Source organism: Rissa tridactyla, chromosome Z, assembly GCF_028500815.1.
Source record: "Rissa tridactyla isolate bRisTri1 chromosome Z, bRisTri1.patW.cur.20221130, whole genome shotgun sequence".
NCBI classification, from domain to species: Eukaryota; Metazoa; Chordata; class Aves; order Charadriiformes; family Laridae; genus Rissa; species Rissa tridactyla.
The window spans coordinates 84160434-84178554 of record NC_071497.1 but is presented as its reverse complement, the minus strand read 5'-3'; the positions used below and the strand labels follow the sequence as shown (position 1 = coordinate 84178554).

Genomic DNA, 18121 nt, shown 5'->3' with positions numbered 1-18121 from the left:
ATGCTTCATGGCTTTCTCTTTAGTAATAGATAAACAGAGCGTAATAAAAGATCCGTCCTCCTTGGAAAAGGGCCATTTTCCATCACCTGTATTTTTGTGGTACCGTCATGCCATGGATGCTCTTAGTCACCGGTGACAAGATAAAGAGCCTCCTGGTATCTAACGCTGACGGGTGTCTGAGGCTGAAATGGGCTCTTAGGATGACACACTGTCTCGCTGTATTTTGATTTACTCAGCGCCGCCATCCTACCCAGCAGCCCCCCCCAAATTCCCACCGCTGGGACAGCCGGCAGTGGGGCTGGCACCGTGCTGTCAGCCGTAATCCATGCCTGGACAGAGGGGACACGGGGAGGGTGGCAGATGGTTTTTGACCTGATGAGGATCTAGCCCGTTATTAAAATTTTGACATTTGTCTCCGATAGCTCTCGGTTTTAATGTGCGCTAAAGGGCATGGTGCGTTTTGATTTGAGGTACTTTCCGGCCCGGTCAAAAATAAAACATAAAAGTAAGCAAAACCTCTGACAAATGCTCAGAAGAGTCCTAGACGCTTGGATCTGGCGCTTGGCGGGTGGCTATCAGCAGAGCTCTGGGGAGCTTGGCCAATATACACCATCTGAAGAGCTGGCTGAGGGTAGGGGATCATATATTTGAATTTTCTACACCATCTCCCTTCTTGAGTGGAATTGGGTTTGCTTTATCTGATCTAACCTCTTTTCCTGCTGCTCCTCCATTCCTAATGGTATTTAAATGCTGTATACTCCGTGCTTTCTGTGGTCCAAAGCCACCAGGCCTTCAGAACCTCCTTGGCAGTTTTCCTCCCATATGCTGAAGGATTTATGTTTCCAGCGCTATCGTTTAATTGCCTCCAAGGACCGCAGGAGTAAGAGCGAGCAATGCTCCGAGTACAGAGCTATGTTTCTACGAGGCTGCGTTGGTGCCCAGCATCAGGCTGTCTATCAAAGGTGTTGGCTGGACAACGTCCACTCAACAGAGCACCAATTTGGAAGAAAAAATGACCAGCAGCACCTAATTCCATCTGGAATTGTCCCGGTTGTCTAATTTATATTGTAATGCTGGTAAAGCCCTGGAGGAGTTAAAGCTGGGATCACGAGGAATGTGGTCAGGAGTCAGCTGGGGACTTTGGTGGTGAGGAGAGTCTTGGTGGGGAGCAAAAGGTAGTGCAGAGCACCAAAGGGCTGTCCTGGCTGCCGCGGGTTGAGGACATGCACCTACAGCAGGGTCGGGTTGTGGGCCAGTGTGGTGGAGAAATGTCTTTGGGCTAATCCAGGTGCCGGAAGGAAAGAAATAGCTGAATTTGGGTGGAAACCATGATTGTGGAAGGACTGGTGGAAGGAATGTGGTCCTGGGACTTCAAGGTGCCGAGAAGAGAGGTGCTAGAGATAAACACATGTTCTGCCACCAAAAAAGTTATCTCGTGCTACCTTGAAAGTTTAGTATGGATTATTATTATGCTACTACCAGTGTGAATAGTAGTAGTAGTAATAATTTAGCTTTGCAGGGTCCCCAGCCAGTCCTCCCTGAGTCAGTTCTGGTGAGTGGCTGTCACGGTGAGGTGGTGCAGCAGGTAGATGGGAGATGTTCAGGGCTGGTCTGTGAGCTGCAGGGTCTGGTTGTGGAGATCTCAGCAGCTTTTAAGTCTCCCTTTTATCAGGTGGCGTAGGGAGGTCTTAGTGAGCTGTCCCTCTCTGACAGGGGAGAAGATTTACAGCAAATACTGCTCTGTCCGGGTGGGACCAAGCTATGGCCAGGAGTTGGTGGCTGTCCCCACTGTCTAGGAGCCCAGGACCAAAGTGGCTCTTGGCCAGGCCGTCGCCAAGATGTAATATTTTGCAACAAGCTGATCCGAGGGCTCTGCACCTTTGCATTTGGGAGTGAATCATCCTGGCGAGAGCCGCGAGCGAGCCATCTCCGGAGGCACTGAGGTGGCATCACCGCAGGTTGCTGGCAGCCCCAGGCTGGGTGGCAGTCACGGGGGAGCCTTCTTGTCCCCGTACGGTCTGGGCACGTCTTCATGGCTGAAGCTGGGGCTGAGATCGGTGGGGCTGAGGGAGAGCAGCCAACTGCAGACTTGGCCCCTGGTCCCGAGAGCAGCCTCTTCTTTTTGGGACGCTGGGTAATCAGAGAATGGCTTGGGGTGGAAGGGGCCTCTCAAGGCCATCTAGTCCAACCTCCCGCCGTGAGCAGGGACGTCTTCCACTAGACCAGGTTGTTCAGAGCCCCGTCCAACCTGGCCTGGAATGTTTCCAGGGATGGGGCATCTCCCACCCCTCTGGGCAACCTGGGCCAGGGTCTCACCACCCTCAGCGTGAAGAATTTCTTCCTCGCGTCTAGTCTGAATCTGCTCGCTTTTGGTTTAAAACCATTACCCCTTTTCCTATCCCAGCAGGCCCTACTAAAAAGTCTGTCCCCATCTTTCTTCTAGGTCCCCTTTAAGTACCGGAAGGCCACAATAAGGTCTCCCCGGAGCCTTCTCTTCTCCAGGCTGAACCCCCCCAACTCTCTCGGCCTGTCCTCACCGCAGAGGTGTTCCATCCCCCTGATCGTTTTTGTGGCCTCCTCTGGCCCCGCTCCAACAGGTCCATGCAGCATGACGATGGTGCGGTGGGGAAATGCCTGTCTCCCCTGTGGCTAACCTCTCCCTCCAAAAAGGCACCGCAAGAAAGTTTTGGGGAGCCGACCTTGGACTACCACCCATCCAAGAGCTTGGCGGACCCTCCATCGCCTCATGAGCGAGGCGGGGGGAGCTTTATTTCCTCGGTAGGAAGCCGGGTCAGCTTCTCGGCCGAGCATCCCTCTGCGCTGTGCTTCCGACTCTTCCCGCTCCCGTCTTAATAACTGTAAAGATCGGGGTTGCCAAGGTCTTCCCGTTGCTATAGTGAGATTAGATAGGGCAGAGCGCTGCATTCCCTCTGCCGAGGGGAGAAAACACTCCCATCCCTTCCCTGGGCTTCACCAGCGAGATTTTTTTTTTTTTTTTTTTTTTTTTTTTTCCTCCCCCCTCCACCAGCAGCTACTAATTGCACCTGAAAGACACGCTGCTTATTTCACCCGAATTAATATTTCATAGCCTTTAAAAAAAAAAAAAAAAAAAAAAAAAATTTAATTATCAAGGCATTTTCTCCTGGAATCAACTTAAGAGACTCTCCGGCTGGAACGAGTTTACAGCGCTAACTGTGAAGTTAAAATATTTATCTTCATAAACACGTCACTCGAGCCGTACTCTTCCTCGCGGGGTAATTAGCAAGAGGCACGTTAGTCCAATCGGCAGGTGCCTGGGAGACACAGATTTGCCTTTTGCTTCTGGGCGTGGTGAGGAGATGATTTATTAAACGAATTTGAGAGCTGCGAGTCTGGCCAGACCTCTGAGTCAAACCGCTGTAGGAGAAAAAAAAAAAAAAAAAACCACCCGCCGGAGCGTTTGCCGGCAGAAGATGGGGCGCAGTCGTTTCGATACGGTCGATTCTTTGCTGATGCGGAGGTGTCCCCCCCCAAAACTCCCGAGGACGTACAGCAACTGACCCGGGGACCGTCGGATTGCGGGAGGTAGCTTTTATTTTCATTTTCTTGGCTCTTATTTTCCTTTTCTTAGTTTTTGTTTTAATTTTCCTGGCACGCCTGGGGACTTGGGTTGCTTTATATAAGAATTCAGGTGAGATTTCCCCGAATATAGGAGCGCACACTGCTTGGGAGATGGCACGTTGTCCCTCCCCTCCGCCTCCTTTTTTTTGGGTTTAAAATGTTATTTTGGGGGCCGTAAAGTTTAACTCTCTATAGCCTGGTACCAAACGTGCCCCGAAGAGGGATCTGTGCGACCTGCTGTGTGTGTGTAGGGGGGTGGGATGGAGGGTTTAGATAATGGTATATTTTTTTGGACTCGAGGCTGTATTTTGTGCGTGTTGGGTGCTGGTGGTACCCTGGGACGTGGAGCGGGGAGAAGGACACAGGTCTTCTGGACAAGTTGCTGCGGGGTGCACTTCCCAAAGCTCATATCTTTGCTGGGGAACCAGAGATGGTTGTGTCTGTAAACCTCTCTGGTCTTGAGGCCGGTGAGGAACATGTGAGGGAAGAGCTAGTGGTGGCCCCGTAGCCTAGGAGAAGGTCCTTAGCTGGTGGTAGTGGCAGCCCGGTGAAGATTATTCAAGCTGAAAGTCTGTCGATGGGGTTTTTTTGGTTTTGTTTTTTGGTTTTTGTTTTGTTTTTCTCTCTGAAATCCCCTTCTACTCCTTGGGGCCCCATCAGTCGTTTATGTAAACCAGACAAGCAACCACACACGATCCGACCGAGCTCGTTCCGGGGTTTTGCACCCCAGTCGATGCATGGGGTTCACCAGTTGCTGCAGCTCGGGTGAGCTGGGCTGGGATTTGCGGAAGAGGTGGCTGACGTCTGCCAAGTTTCATGGGTTCAGAGCAGAGCAATGGAAAATGGAAGCGATGCTGGGTTGGTGGCCTGGGAAGGGTCTGGTTTCCCATCTTCTGAGCAGATAGATGTATTCTTAGCCAGGCTCGAGATACATCAGTCTTCCTCTCCGACAGCAAACCTCAATTTTTAGTGAAATTTTTGAAAACCGATCTCCTGAGCCAGCATTAAAAGCTCTCGGTGCCGAGAGGACTGTTGTTAAGAGACGCGGTTTTCTGTAGGAAACCGGTTCTCGCAGAGATTCTTCTGATGGGTCCCAATTTGTGCTGCTGTTGACGCTTGCCTGCCGTCTGCCCTCGTCTCTTCAACTCGCTGTCTGCCAACCTTCCCCAGATGTGCTGAGCCTTACAGCCGGAGGAGCTTGTCGGAAGAGCTTTCCCTTGCTTTATTTCCAGGATTTGCTGTAGCAAACGTTGCTCCATGTCGATTGCCTGGTCCGCTTCGCTTAAGCGAACTCAAACCTTGATGCTCTCCTTCCTTCCCACCGCCGCTCTTTGCTCGTGGTCGGGCTGGGAAGCACCTCCTGGTGCTCTCCGCGTGCTGCGTTTGCGCTTTTTTTTTTTTTTAGTCATTGGCTCTGTCGTGGCTTAATCTGATCATCGGTGTTGGCTGAATGGCACGGAGTGTGCTCGGCGCTAATCGCTCGCAGGAGGTGTACTCAAAGGTTACATCCTGGTGGTAAACGTCATGCCCTGCGCAGTTCCATCGGGGCTGATATTTATGTGATCGCGCTCCCCGGTGCCGGGTGGAGAGTCCTCCTCCCAGGGAAACGCAGATATTTTGGCGGCAGCAGGATCTAACCCCCGTTTCTGGCAGTTTGGCTTCTTCCCTGCCCTTTTCTAGCAGATGGTTCTTGCTGCCCCTTGGGTCGCAGCTGCCGTGACCATCCTTGGTTTAACGCAATGGGGACCTTTTGAAGGAGCAGCAGCTTCTCCTTCACCGCGGTGTGGCCAAGAGAGCAAAGCGTGACGTGGTGGCGTCGCAGTTGGTGCCCCGGGTAGGCAGGAGGAGGCTGGACCAGGCCAGGAGGATGGTTTCTGGTCCAAGTCCTGCGTCTTTTTGATATAAAAAGGAGGGGGGACTCCCCCGTGCGTGCTCCCTGTCCGGCTCTTGTGCCAGCAGAGGAACTTGGTGGAGGTGTGATCGTGCGTGTGGAGGAGACTTGGTCCTGGAGTGAAACCCGTCCAGGGGAGGAAATCTCTTTCCTGAAAGCCACGCAAGCAAAAGGGTGTGATTGTTCCCAGTGGAGTGGGTTTGTGATGGGTTTTAGGGAGAAGAGCCTTTTGGGATTGTGTAAAACTTGGTGTTGGATGCTTTCAAGGGTTTCCAGGGATGTGCAAAACTTACTGGGATTTTTAGGGAAGGACCAAGGGCTCAGGGTGGGCTGGGGAAGAACACGCAAGGGGAAATAGAGGGAAAAGGGGGGATAAAAGCAGCTTCCCTGGATCTGGGGATAAGGAGGGAGGGTCACAGCTGGGATGAAGACTAGATCCGGCAACTGGGGGAAGGCACTGGAGGCTGGATGGCAGGAAACTGGTTGAGATGATGAAGAGGAGGTCGATGGTGGCCTGGCAGTGGGAACGGGAAGGAAAGTAGCAGGCTGGAAGGGAGCCATTGCATAGGGTGCTCTCAAAGTACCATGGAGACCTTTGAGCGTGGGACGCGTCATACCCGGAGTGTTTAATGGTCGTTACAGCTGACGACCTACTTAAAAAGCCGTTTTCATACTGCGTGACAGAGAGGGGATGCGCGCGAGCAAGATGCTCGGCCCTCGTCCGCGCCAAGGGGCAGCAGTTGGCTCGGTCCCCCTGCACATAGATCCCAGCCCCGGTGAAACCAGCCACGCGTTGCCGCTGGGCAAGAGAGGGGAGGATACGCTCCCAACTGCCTTCGGGATCGTAGGGGCATTTGGAGCTCTTCTTGGTTATTCGAGCGGCCAGTTTTTTGGCGTTGCGGCCGGCCCTGCCGGCTGTGGCGCTCATCTCCCGCTTCCCCGGCGATGCCAGGAGACATGCATTATGTATGGCCACTAAAGCTCTCACCCCGTTGCTTCTGATTACGGAGAAATTACGGGTTACTGGGGCAGACTGTGCAGCCGGTGACGTCTGCGGGGCTTTGTTGCCCCGAGCAGAATTCGGTCAATGATGCATTACTAAGTGCAGGTGCTCGGCAGCAGCCTGACCTCAGCCCCGGCGCTCCTGGTTATCTGAATCCTGCGTTTCACATGACGTTTGCAAGCCTCAAAACTTGCCTCAAATCGCTTGAGTATTTTTTTATTTTGTTTTTTTTTTTTTTTAGTCCTCCAGAGCTGTGGGCAAAGCATGCGTTTTCGGGTGCTGTTTCCCGTGAGTCAGAGGATAACTAGCGGTTGGCTGCGCTCACCTGGTTTGCTTGCTAAAAATGAATGGAGAGCCGTTCGGGGGTTTGTTTCCTGCGAAGACAACTTCTATTTCAGTCGAGTTCGTCTCTGATTATGGGCCGTCAAACCTCAGAAATTCCTAACTGCTTGTCCACTCTTTCATTTTTCTTTTCTTTTTTTTTTTTTTTTTTAAATAGAAAAGGAACGTAGCCCTCTTCTAGTGGAAAGCCAGAAGTATTCATAAGAGCAGGTGGATTTTGGAGGACTCCTCGTGTGCGGCAGATGAGGATGCGTGCCTGGGTGGCGATGCAAGCTTGGTGAGCAGCCCAATTTTTTGGCAGTAGACAGTAAGCACTGAGAAGTCCCGGCCATATTAAAACATTTACGTCCAGCTCTGCCGACCTTCCTTGGGTCATGTGTTGTGTTATGTCGTATACCAGGAATGTCGTGAAGAGGAGCGCTGTCTTTCTCTGCTACATTTAAGACCTACCAAACTGTAATTATAGTCATTATTTCAAGGCTATCGTCCATTTTGTGGGGCCCAAGTGGAAAGGCAGGATCGAGCGATGGGAGATGTTGGAGTTGGTTTGGATTTATATCCAGGCGGGACTGTGCTCGATGTTGGAGATGGGATGAGTCTGGGGGGGGAGATGGTTGCACAACGGGACAACAGAGAGGCAGGTGGTGTTAGTTCAGGCCTGCAGAGACAGTGCTGCACTGCGGGGAGGAAATAACGTGATGTTGGCGTTAACCTGACGTGGTGACGAAGCAACATCACCACAGCTCTTTGGAGGCAGGATTGTGCGGTGACGCTTGATGCAGGGCTGCCCTGAAGCATGCGGACATGGGCAGCGAGGTGGCTGCCCTTCCAGCTCCCCGTGAGTGCGCGTACAAGTACACTTATGGACATGCGAGCACACTTGTGGACGTTTTACTCTGTCGGACCATCACCCCAAAGCAAAGACTGTTGTGCATCCTTTTGCTGCATGCTGGAGCTTGCTGAGATCAGCTTGGCTTGTAGGGGATGGTAGACAAGACATTGGTGTGTTCCCCATCCCTTCTACTCAAGGATGAGTCTTCCCTGTCTGAGAAGGGCTCCAGTGGTGGGCTTTGGGCTGCACTGGGCTCCTCTTCCATGCTTTGCCCGAGGCCCAGTGGTACTTGGTCATGGGATTCTTGTTGCTCCACAGGCAATATTTGCATCGATTGACTTGCGCAGGATGTCGGGCAGCTCGGTGCTTGTCTGCGTTGGTCTCAGAGGTGCCTGGTGATGATTAACCCTCACACAGGTTTTCTTCTGGCAGAGGAGCGGCCATTGAGGACATGAGCTAAGGAGGGTTGAGGAAGGCAGGGGTACGAGGAGGGAGGCCTGAATGTGAAGCCATCTTTGAAGAGATGGCGTGGGGCTGGGCTTCCTTCTGGGCATAAAGGTGGGGTGGCTCTGGGATCAGCAGATACGCAGGGATGAGGAATGTCGGTAGCAAAGAAAAGGGGAAGCTGGGGAGGGAGAAGGAAGTGGTGGATGGTGAGTTGGAGGGTGAGGGAAGGCAGCTGCCTGCGAGCCAGAGCAGGCAGGGAAGGGTGGGGTGCTGGACATCCATAAGCAAGAGGGTTTGGGGCTTTGGCCGTATCTGCCCTGGCAGCTCTGCAAGGTTTGGGCAAGCCTTGTCATCGGGGAAGCTGCTGCTCAGGGGACATGTCCCATCACTTCCTCAGACTAGATTTAAGGAAGAGATTTTTTTTTTTTTATGCTGAGGGTGGTGAGATACTGGCCCAGGTTGCCCAGGGAGGTGGGAGCTGCCCCATCCCTGGAAACATTCCAGGCCAGGTTGGACAGGGCTCTGAGCGACCTGATCTAGTGGAAGATGTCCCTGCTCATGGCAGGGGGGTTGGACTAGATGGCCTTGAAAGGTCCCTTCCAACCCAAACCATGCAATGATTCTATGATTCCCACTGGGTCCTGGCAGTGGTCAGCTCTTGTCTGCAGCTGGGAACCCTGCTGATCTCCATGCTTGCTGCAGAACAGGTATCTACCCACAGCTCAACATGGGGGAGAAAGTAAGGCGAGGACAGGTAGCAAAAAGCTGATGTTGAGGACTGCAATTTGTCCCGGGAGGTGGGGTTCCCCTGGGGGGACGCCTGGGTGTTTCCCTGGCTCGGCCACTACCTGCCTGGGTGACCACGACGAGTCACTCCAGGTTTGGTGTTGCCACTGCCTTGTCTGTGGAACATCTCTTTGCTTTTTCAGGGCAGGGATTGTCTTTGATGTTGCAGGTTGAACATTAGTAGCTTGCCTAGCATGATAATATGCCCTCTTGGCTATGTCTCTGGACCTCTCTGTAATACGGGCAGTGAATCGTAATGATACAAGATTCAGCCGAGGCCCAAAGCCAGCAGGCTGCAAGTTGGGGTTCTTAAGATCTTCCACCTCCTTAAGGAGGGAGACATCAGAAGGTCTGCAGTGAAATGACCCTGGTTTGCACTAACCAAACTTTTAGATTGCTGCCTCGTGAAACTTGCACAAAAGGAGGGTGGTGAGACACTGGCCCGGGTTGCTCAGGGAGGTGGTGGAGGCCTCATCCCTGGAGGCGTTCAAGGCCAGGCTTGATGAGGCTCTGAGCAACATGATCTAGTGGAAGACGTCCCTGCTTACTGCAGGGAGGTTGGACTAGATGACCTTTAAAGGTCCCTTCCAACCCAACGCGTTCGATGATTCTATTCTAAAATACATGCGGAGTTCAAAATAACAGATGGCTTGGATTTTCCTCTGTCTTCTCAAATACAAGGGACCCCAAAGTTTGCTGTTTTGACCTTTGCAAACTTTATAGAAGGCAGCGATGAATTTGCATGGGTGGGATAACCAGCTGGAAGGAAGAGGTCAGTGAAAGAGTATTTTAGCAGTGAAAAAGAGATGGGGAGCCTTAGACTGCTGGTCACCCAGTTAAGCCAGACTATAGCCGAGGAGCGTCCATCCCACCAGATACAGTAGCATCATCGCGTACAATCCAGCTTGTTCCAGCAGGAACGGCTCCAGAGAGAGAGAGGACGTGGGGTATGGACTGGGCAGGACGAGGGAGGAGCACACAGCTCAGCCGCATCTGCTGGGAGGCTTGAACTGAATTTTGCGTTAGTGGTAATTTTGGCTAATGAGCAAAAAGGCAAGGCTCGAGATCCAGCTGCTTGATGGGTGGGTTGATGTTTTAGAGCAGAACGGCCTCGGATTAATGCAAAGTGGTTTAGATCTGAGAGGGAGAGAGGTTTTATTCTCCCTTTTAAGACCTCTGTGGGATCTTCACGATTCATTTCTTAGTGACTGTGGCTTCCATGCTGAGAGTTCGGCTCAGACTCGGTGTGTGACCTTGGTCAAATCGCCGTAGACCAAGATACGTGAACGTGATTTTGACGGGTACCTAAATAAGGGCTGGAAGCCCTGTGGACCTGGTCCTCAGATATGAAGCCCATGAGTTAATCCCATGTGGGACCACCCGTGCACATAGGCTTAAGCGTGTTTATCTGCTAATTGAATTCCCACATTATTTTTTTTTTCCCAGCTGGGGGAGCAGAGATGATACTTTTCTCCCAGGCTCTGGGAGCTCTGCGAGGCACCTGGAAAGACGGGGCTGCAACAATGTGGAGCTTCCCAGAAAAAATAGAGGGGAATTTGCCATCTGCCCCTTGTGTTAGCGATTTGTAAAGTTGATTGATGTCCCGTGTACTAACGATCACAGATCGCTGAGGGTGTGTCCTGCAGGTCCCTCTGGTGCTCGGGCTCTTTGATCACCTGCGGGTGGAGGTGGCCGCTCCAAAGCATGGGCGGCTGAGCGGGAGGCGAGCTTGTTCCTGTGCTGCCATCGCCCGTAGCCACTTCAATGCGTTTAAACTCATATTGGGGCAGGTTTTCTGTTGCAGAGAGCAAAACCAGCGTGGCCAGTAAGTGCTCTGGCAGCGAGGTCCAGAGCAGCCCTGGCTCGTTCCTTGTTCTCCTTGCTCTGCCAGGTGATGCCCGCAGGCAGGCGATGCTGCTGGACACCCCTTCTCCTTCGACTCTTCTCAGGCTTGTTCACGAAGGGCTGCAGCACCCTCCTTTGGGCTCGGAGCTGCGCCTGGCACTCGCTGGGAGAAGCCAAAGCCCCGGCGTTGACTTCCCCCTTGGTCTTCTGAGGGTCGGCGTGCCTGGGCTCTGATGCAGCCAAGTGGCTGCCAGTTTCATGTTGGCATTTCAAGGGCCCCAAATCCCCAGGAGAGCATCTGAACAAGTGGTTGTTGGTATAATTTTTGCTTTTAGTCAAAAGCCCTCAGCTTTTCCCCTTGAAACCCTTCCTCGGCTCTCCATTTCTTCCACCGAGATCCTGTTTCCTTCTTCCCACCAGGATTCCTTCCCTCCCTCCCAAGGAAATCCAAGCTTCATATTTTAATGCTTGACGTAGACGTAAAATATGATCAAGGGTCTGGGCACCTCCATTTCAAAGTGCCTGTGAAGGTTTCTCCAAATAGGTACCAATACTGACCCGGAGGAGGCTGGCATCTTGGAGAAGGTTTTTCACAGGAGATGGCAGCGTGCTGGGGTTCAGAACATCGTTAAATACAGGCTGGGTGGTTCCCCTCCCATCCATGGGTTTTCCAAGCCCTTATTCCCATCTCCGCACACCCAGGGTTTATCCCAGGTTACGAGGGAACAGTCTGGAGGAGTCTCAGCTCTCGGTCCTGCCTGGTGTAAGTCATCCTCACCAGGCAGCATCCCTAATTTTGCTCTCATTTACAAGGGCGCAGCTGCGATCGGCGCTGCTGGGAGCGTCGCCCGTGCATGGTAATGGAGGAGTAGTCAGGGTTTTTAATCACTTATTCCAAGCGTAATTCCCAGGCTGTTCTGAGTCACGTCAAGAACTGCAAAACAAGGCGTCTAGCCTCCTGTCCTCCGCGTTGGCGGCCGATGACGTCGTCGCGGTGATGTAGAGCGCGCCCAGCCCTGCGTGCCGTGCCCTGGCTTTGCAGGGACCAGGCAGCACCCTGTCTGGTGGGGAAAAGAAATGCAAGGGAGAGGGGGGAAAACGGGAGCCGAAGGACGGTTTGCGGCAATGGCAGTTAAGCAAAGCTCTTAAAAAAATTGTCTCGGAGTCGCGTCGCGGGTCTGCGGCGTAACGTAAAACACGCGCGAGCAAGAAAACGCACCTGGCAGTCGGAGGAGGTGCCGTGCTTCGGGAGGTTGGGGTGAAGGCTGATGTTTAGGAGGCGCTGCCCGCAAAGACGCGTCGCTGTCAGGGAGCACAGACGTCCGGCCGTCGGAGAAGAAAGAAGAGGGATGCAGTTATGCTCTCTCCGCCATGCGGCCCTTCACCCTGGCGAGCTGATCGGGGCATGGATGTAGGAAGGCTCCTGAGGGTATTGTAACCTTTAAGCTGTGGTTGCTTAAAGGTTGAGCTGCGCGGGTGGGGAAACGAGGTGGGCTCCAGGAGGAGGAGGAAGGGTACAGACCTGGCAGTGAGACCCCGGTGACGTTGCAGTGAGCCGTTAAAATCAGGGGGTTTATGAGATTTGGCTGGAATTGTGTGGTGGGGCGGGTGAAGGGGATTAGATTTGAATTCCTGAGTTGGCGTGAGAGAGGCTCCAAGTTCAGAGCACGTCCCTGTGGCTCAGGTCTGGCACAGCGGATGACTTGTTCATCTAAACGCTGATCCACAGGGAGTAATCACCGGGTGAGCTACTGCCCGCTGATTTCCCATGTGGGTACTTTGGGTCCGAAGAGGAAATGAAATAGCTTCCAGGATAACCCGGGACTTCAGCTTGGAGCAGACCATGCCACGGGCATCCTGCTCCAGGACCGTCCCCTGGATGGGTTAACGTGGAATACGCCGAACACCCCCAAATGATGGTTCAGTGCCTTCCTCAGCTCACCCTCTTGTAAGATGCCACATCCAACCCTGAGACCATTCCCAGAGGGACACAGGACCGTTGCTTAAGTTTTGTGTGGAGATGGAGTTGGTCCCCATGTCTTCACTCTCCCTTCTCTGTGTTCCGTTTCTTGTCTTCCTTATGGCAAATGTCAATCCTTAGATCTTGCTTGGTCAAGCTGTGCGCCTTCAACCAGCCTATCCACCTGAGGGTCCTTTCACCTGGGGGCTCACCGCCCTGCAGAACTCTGCCGTGCTGGTTGTCCAGGGTCAGGGACCTGTTTCTTCTAGCCCAGGAGGGGTTTCTGAAGGAGCCTTCCATCTGTAAGCCGGGCAGGGTGGACCTTCAGTGGTTCCGAGTGACCTGCGCACCAGCCCCTGGGCCTGGAGATTTAGTTATCTGGGATGAGCGCAGACATCAGAGAAGTCTGGTAAAGTCCTCTCATTAAATTGTGCCTTGAGGAGGCCTTACGTCTTTGAGCTGCACGCTCATTAATCCCTGCATGAAACTTGGAGCGATAGGTGTGAAAATGAGATAGAAAACTGGCATGCAGAGGACTTGTGCTTAAAATATGAACACATTTGAATGATGTCATGGCGTTTGCCGTGCCCTTGGCTCTGGCATGAGCTCAGAGCCCTCCTGGCTTCCTGGTGATTTGTCCCCTGTATCTGCTCCTCCAAGGTGCAAAGGTGACGTTCAGTCTGGTGACGCTCTTCATCCTCGCTGAGGGCGACCTGCCGTCCTCATCCCGTGGCTGAGGTCGTGTTCCTCATGTTCACTGATGAGAGCATCTGGTAGCTGTCAGGGCTGTCACTGAGCCATTATGAGACCCCTGTTGGGATCCTCTCTGTGCAGGAGATCTTGTGTGGGGCAGAGAGGAGGACTGTAGATGGAGCAACATCAGTATGACTGCTTTCCTCTATCTGTTGACTAGGATTGCTCAGGAAGAGCTACACCTTTTCATCCAGGAAATACAAGTGGCAAACTTGGACATTGCCACCTTCAAAAGACTCCCAGAAATGGTCTCAAGTCTGCAAACATCTGCCTGGACGTTCAAGTCCTGGACCTAGTGTTCAGCCGGTGAGACCTGAGCTGATGCAGGTATGGGTCCTGCAGGAAATGAGCCTTAGGAAGGTGCTGAAGCGTTTATTTGTTGGTTTTGAATAGCAGCAATCAGCTTTAATGAAGAAACTGCGAAGAAATTCAGAAAGTAAATTCATTCATGAGGTCGTAATGGGTTTAGAAAAGAAGGCAACCAAACCAAAATGCCCGTAGTGAAATGAGGCATGAATTACCCCTCTTCTGCTCCTTGGGATCGTTCCTGGTGGCAGGAGCCCTCCAGCGTGCTGCCCACAGAGCCGGTCTCATCGGTCCGCACTTGCAGTGATAACTGGAGCCTCCTGATGCCCCATAGCAGGTCCCTCTGTCCCTCTGGGCTGTGGGCAAGCCAACTGCTGCTGCGTCAGGGTCAACGGTGGTGGGCTGCTCAGAGAAACGTCTAAGACTGTCGGTTCCCAATGGGGAGAAGCAGCCTCCTTGGAGAAGGATGAGGTTTCTGGGAAGGAAACCTCCCATCTCTCTGAACCCAGCAGGCTGGGGGAGATGGGGCTAACATCTCGTTATTGCTGGCCCGCTCAGGAGACAGGGCTGTTTTACTTTATTTTATTTTATTTCGATATTAAAGACCTCCTTTCCAGAAGTGTCAGCTCATAGGTTGTCACTTTTATGATTTAAAAAAAAAAAAAAAAATTGTAGCCACTTGCCTGGGGTATATTAGAGAACGGCAGGGAAGAGACTGTTTTAGATTAATAAGTGGGGGCTTAATTAATTTTCATTATTTGCATAATAGTGTCCTCTAATTAATAGGTAATGGGCAGCCTCTGAATTAATGCGGGAGTGGGGTCTCCAGTGATGCCATCGGAGAAGGGTTTTATTGCTGGGGAAGCGCGGCTTTGCTTAACCTTTCTAGTAAATTTAGTAACCAGGAGAGGCGAAGGGTGTCCGGGGCGGTGTGTGCTGTGTCTTTCAGCGACGACATGGCTCAGACCTCAAACGCAACCAAGGTCTCGTTCAAATCTGTTGCTGGCCTACTGCAGGCAGAGGCCAGCCGAGAAGCTACCCTTATGTTTTAATCTGTCTTAAGCAGCTTGCAAAGTAGCTGCTTGAATCGCGGCCGTGGGTTTTTCCCCCTCTTTTTTGCCCTTAAAAGCCCGTCATTTGGCGTGTCCCTTGTTCAGCTGGCAGAGATCTCATGTCTAGAGGCATACAAATGGTGCTTGTCTCAGATATATGCTGGATGGGGTTGTCCTTCAGGATCTTTCTCCACCTCTGGCTCTATTTTTCCTTTCTTTTTATGGCTCGCTCGTGCCGGCGCTTGTGATAACAGTGGAATGGGATTGCGTTGACTGACTTGAGATACAGTGGCTTGAAGCGGAGAAGAACCGGTGTTAAATTTTGAGGTGGGAAGGAGATAGAAGATGGGAGGCCCACCTCTTTGCCGGAGATTACGTCCTGGCAGTAGCTAGGACTCCGGGCTCGGCGAACTACAGGCTGTGCATGGAGCAAAATGCAGTCAGCATCCTGAAGAGCTCACCTTGTGAGATGATTCAGGCAAACACAGATGATGGATACAGGCATGGAACGGTGGGCAAGCAACGGGACGCGGACCCGGGGTGACTGTTTCTTGGTTTTCCTCTTCACCAAACAGCCCTAGGGCTGTCCCACCTTCATCTTAGTGACTGGTTTGCCCCCTGTCAATTTAGTGATTAGAACCCTCTTCCCCACAGCCTAATGCACGCTCAGTATTTCCCACAGCGATAATCCCGCTGCCTTCAGAGAGATGCCGCGGGGGTGACCTCGGCTCTGCGTTGGGATTCGCACCCTCTCCAACCAGCGGTGAGCTGGGACCTTAGAGTTTATTTATCTTTCTTTCAGTTAATCCACTCCCTCTTCTCAAAGGAAAGCTTTGGATATCTACCCTGGGAGTTTTTCCACTCGTTTTCCCCTGAAGCCTTGTGAGATACTGCGGGCTTTGAGTGATGGTTATAGGCTCTGACAAAGGAGAAGCATCGTTCTGACAGGCAGCAGGTATTTTGGAAGTAAATGGCAGAAAAAAACGGGTTGTGGAAGTCGAAAATTCCCATTTCTGTTGCATGTGCAGTTCCGCCGAGCAATCTCTCCTCACCAATGGCGGCTCTTCAAAGAGGAAGCGCAATTTGGCTAAAATTGCTCGAATGAGGTGATAGAATTATACTCCCGCGCAAGATCCCGTTATTCACAAAGCGCTTTTGTTTGGATGCAAATTGCCGAAGACCTTTGACTGATAGAGTGGGGGAAAAGAGAGAGTTGTCATGAGCCTCCCACAATTTAGCTGCGGAGTGGATTAATACTAATGGAACAGCCAAATACCTTATTAGAGCCCATTTGTACTCTATTATACTCCGGGGGCTGCCGCTCTTTGGATGTAATCTTGAACAGAGCTCATCAGAAACGGCTTACAAGAAAGTACGTTTCTATAACGTCTGAAATCTCAGAAGGTGTATCCAGGAACCCCTTTCCCAAAGCCTGGAGCTCTTCCTTGCCTTTACTCCTTTGGGTAAGTCGCTCCTCCTGCACGGGATGTTTCTGAACCTGGTATCGGTGGGAGAAAACGCCGCGTGCGGTAGGAGGCAGAGGATGCTCTCCGCTCACCTGGAATGACAGGGAACTTTTATGGGAGGAAAGTAGTTACCGAAATTACTAGCCATGCCAATCAAGGAGGCCAGGACTCGTTCTTGCAGGAAAGAGTCAAGGAACGCATCTTGCCTGGAAGAATGCATGTGCACCAAGTCTTGGAGATGCCACCTTAGTGCATTGGCCCAGGATTAACACGCGCTGGCACGCTCCAGAGCGTTTCCTTCCCTGCCTTGGGTTTCACCTGGAGGATTCTTCTTGCAGAAAAGCCCCCATCTGACTTTATACCAAGAGGTTTTCAGCTTAGGAGCCTTGAGAAAAGGCGCAGCCTCTTTAGGAGTATTCCTAGGAGCTGTGTATTTTCCGTAAGGTTGCTTTTTAATATTTTTGCTGTTCATAGTTCAGCAGGTGAAGAGCCAGCTTCATTTAATAAGGGATGCTGGCTGAGCTTCAGGAACCAGCAGTTAAAAATCTACAGAAGGGCATGGATTAAATACAAAAATATGTGGAGAGCTGAGAAAAGGCTGGATGTGAAGAGGCTTGTTCTCCTCCTGTCCCTAACCTCAAAAAGAGAAGAGGTAAAGGGATCCAGAGAAAGGACAACAGGAGAGAAAAGCAAAATGCAGATCTACGTTGTGTGTTTTTTTTTTTTTCTTTTCTACTGCATTAATTCTTTTTCCTGCAGCTGTCTCGTAAAAGCAGTGTTTTGTCTTCTTCTGTATTTCATACCTCCCGTGACCGTGCCGGGATGCCTGCTTTTATATGATGGACAATGGGAGTGCAGTTGGCATTGAGCCGAAGCCTGAGCTGTTCCGCGCCTCATGCGGATTCGAGTTCAAATGAACGGTTTGACTCGCTCCGAGGAGTGAATCAGAAGAAGGAACTTGAGCCTCCAGCCTACAAAGCGCCGTGCTGGGCGAGCAAGGCGTATAAACACGTAAGTTATTCTTTAGTGTGCGGTTCAATGCAAAGCTCGCGCTGGAGGAGAAGGGGGTCTATTCGGACCTCCTGTAGCCCTCTTCAGGGTCTGGATGAAGGCTGCAAGGATATTTTGGGTTAGACCCTGTAGAAATCCAGGAGAGTGAAAGTTTGTCATCTGTTCTAGGCAGGTTGGTTGTCCGTCCTGTCTCTCAGCTTTGTCTTTGGTGCTAAGTGCTTTCAGTCTGGGCGAATTACAGCGTTAAAAAAATAAAAAAACAAAACCCAAAAAACCAAAAACAAAAACCCAGGAAAAATGCCCCCCCTTAACTATCATGCAAAACGGGAATAACGGCAGGGGACTCTCTATTCAGATTTCTCGCCGTTGGAAAAAGTTGGTACCTTGCTCATGCTGCTTGGGGACAGGTTCTCCTGGCCTTGACCGACTCGAGAACGCTTCGGTCTATCGGTCACCCAGGGAGGTCACACCAGAACGGCGATGGATTAAAGCCTCGTGGTGCAGCTTTTCCTTTAGCCACCGTCTCTCCAAGCTGGCTTGAAACCAGTGAGCGTGGTGTCTTCTAGAATGATGGTTGCAGGCAGCTCCGCCGCGTTGGACAGCCCGAGTTCCTGGCGAGCGTTGCAGCTGGCGTGGGGGCTCTGCAGAGTCCCACCACCAGCCTAGTGGAAAGCAAGGATGGGTGTGACGGCTCTCGTGTCCCCAAAAACCCTTCACCAAGGCCTTTGGTTGATGGATATTGTTAGCCGCACGAGTATTACTCATCTGAAGAGGGGTTGCGAGACAATAACCTTGGTTTGTCATTGCCAGCTGGTTTTGTCGTGCCT

General features: G+C 51.9%; 1 protein-coding gene across 3 annotated transcripts in view; it reads left to right on the top strand.

Moving 5' to 3' along the window:
- LOC128902582 (zinc finger and BTB domain-containing protein 7C-like) overlaps window positions 1-18121 on the top strand; it is a 163495-nt gene that overhangs the window by 20382 nt on the left and 124992 nt on the right. Inside the window, exon 2 of one of the 3 annotated variants that reach the window (XM_054185848.1) lies at window positions 6994-7113. The exons of the other annotated variants lie outside the window; for them this stretch is intronic. The gene's annotated coding sequence lies outside the window, so the exon portion shown is untranslated. The remainder of the gene's footprint in view (window positions 1-6993; window positions 7114-18121) is intronic. 3 annotated transcript variants of the gene reach the window in all.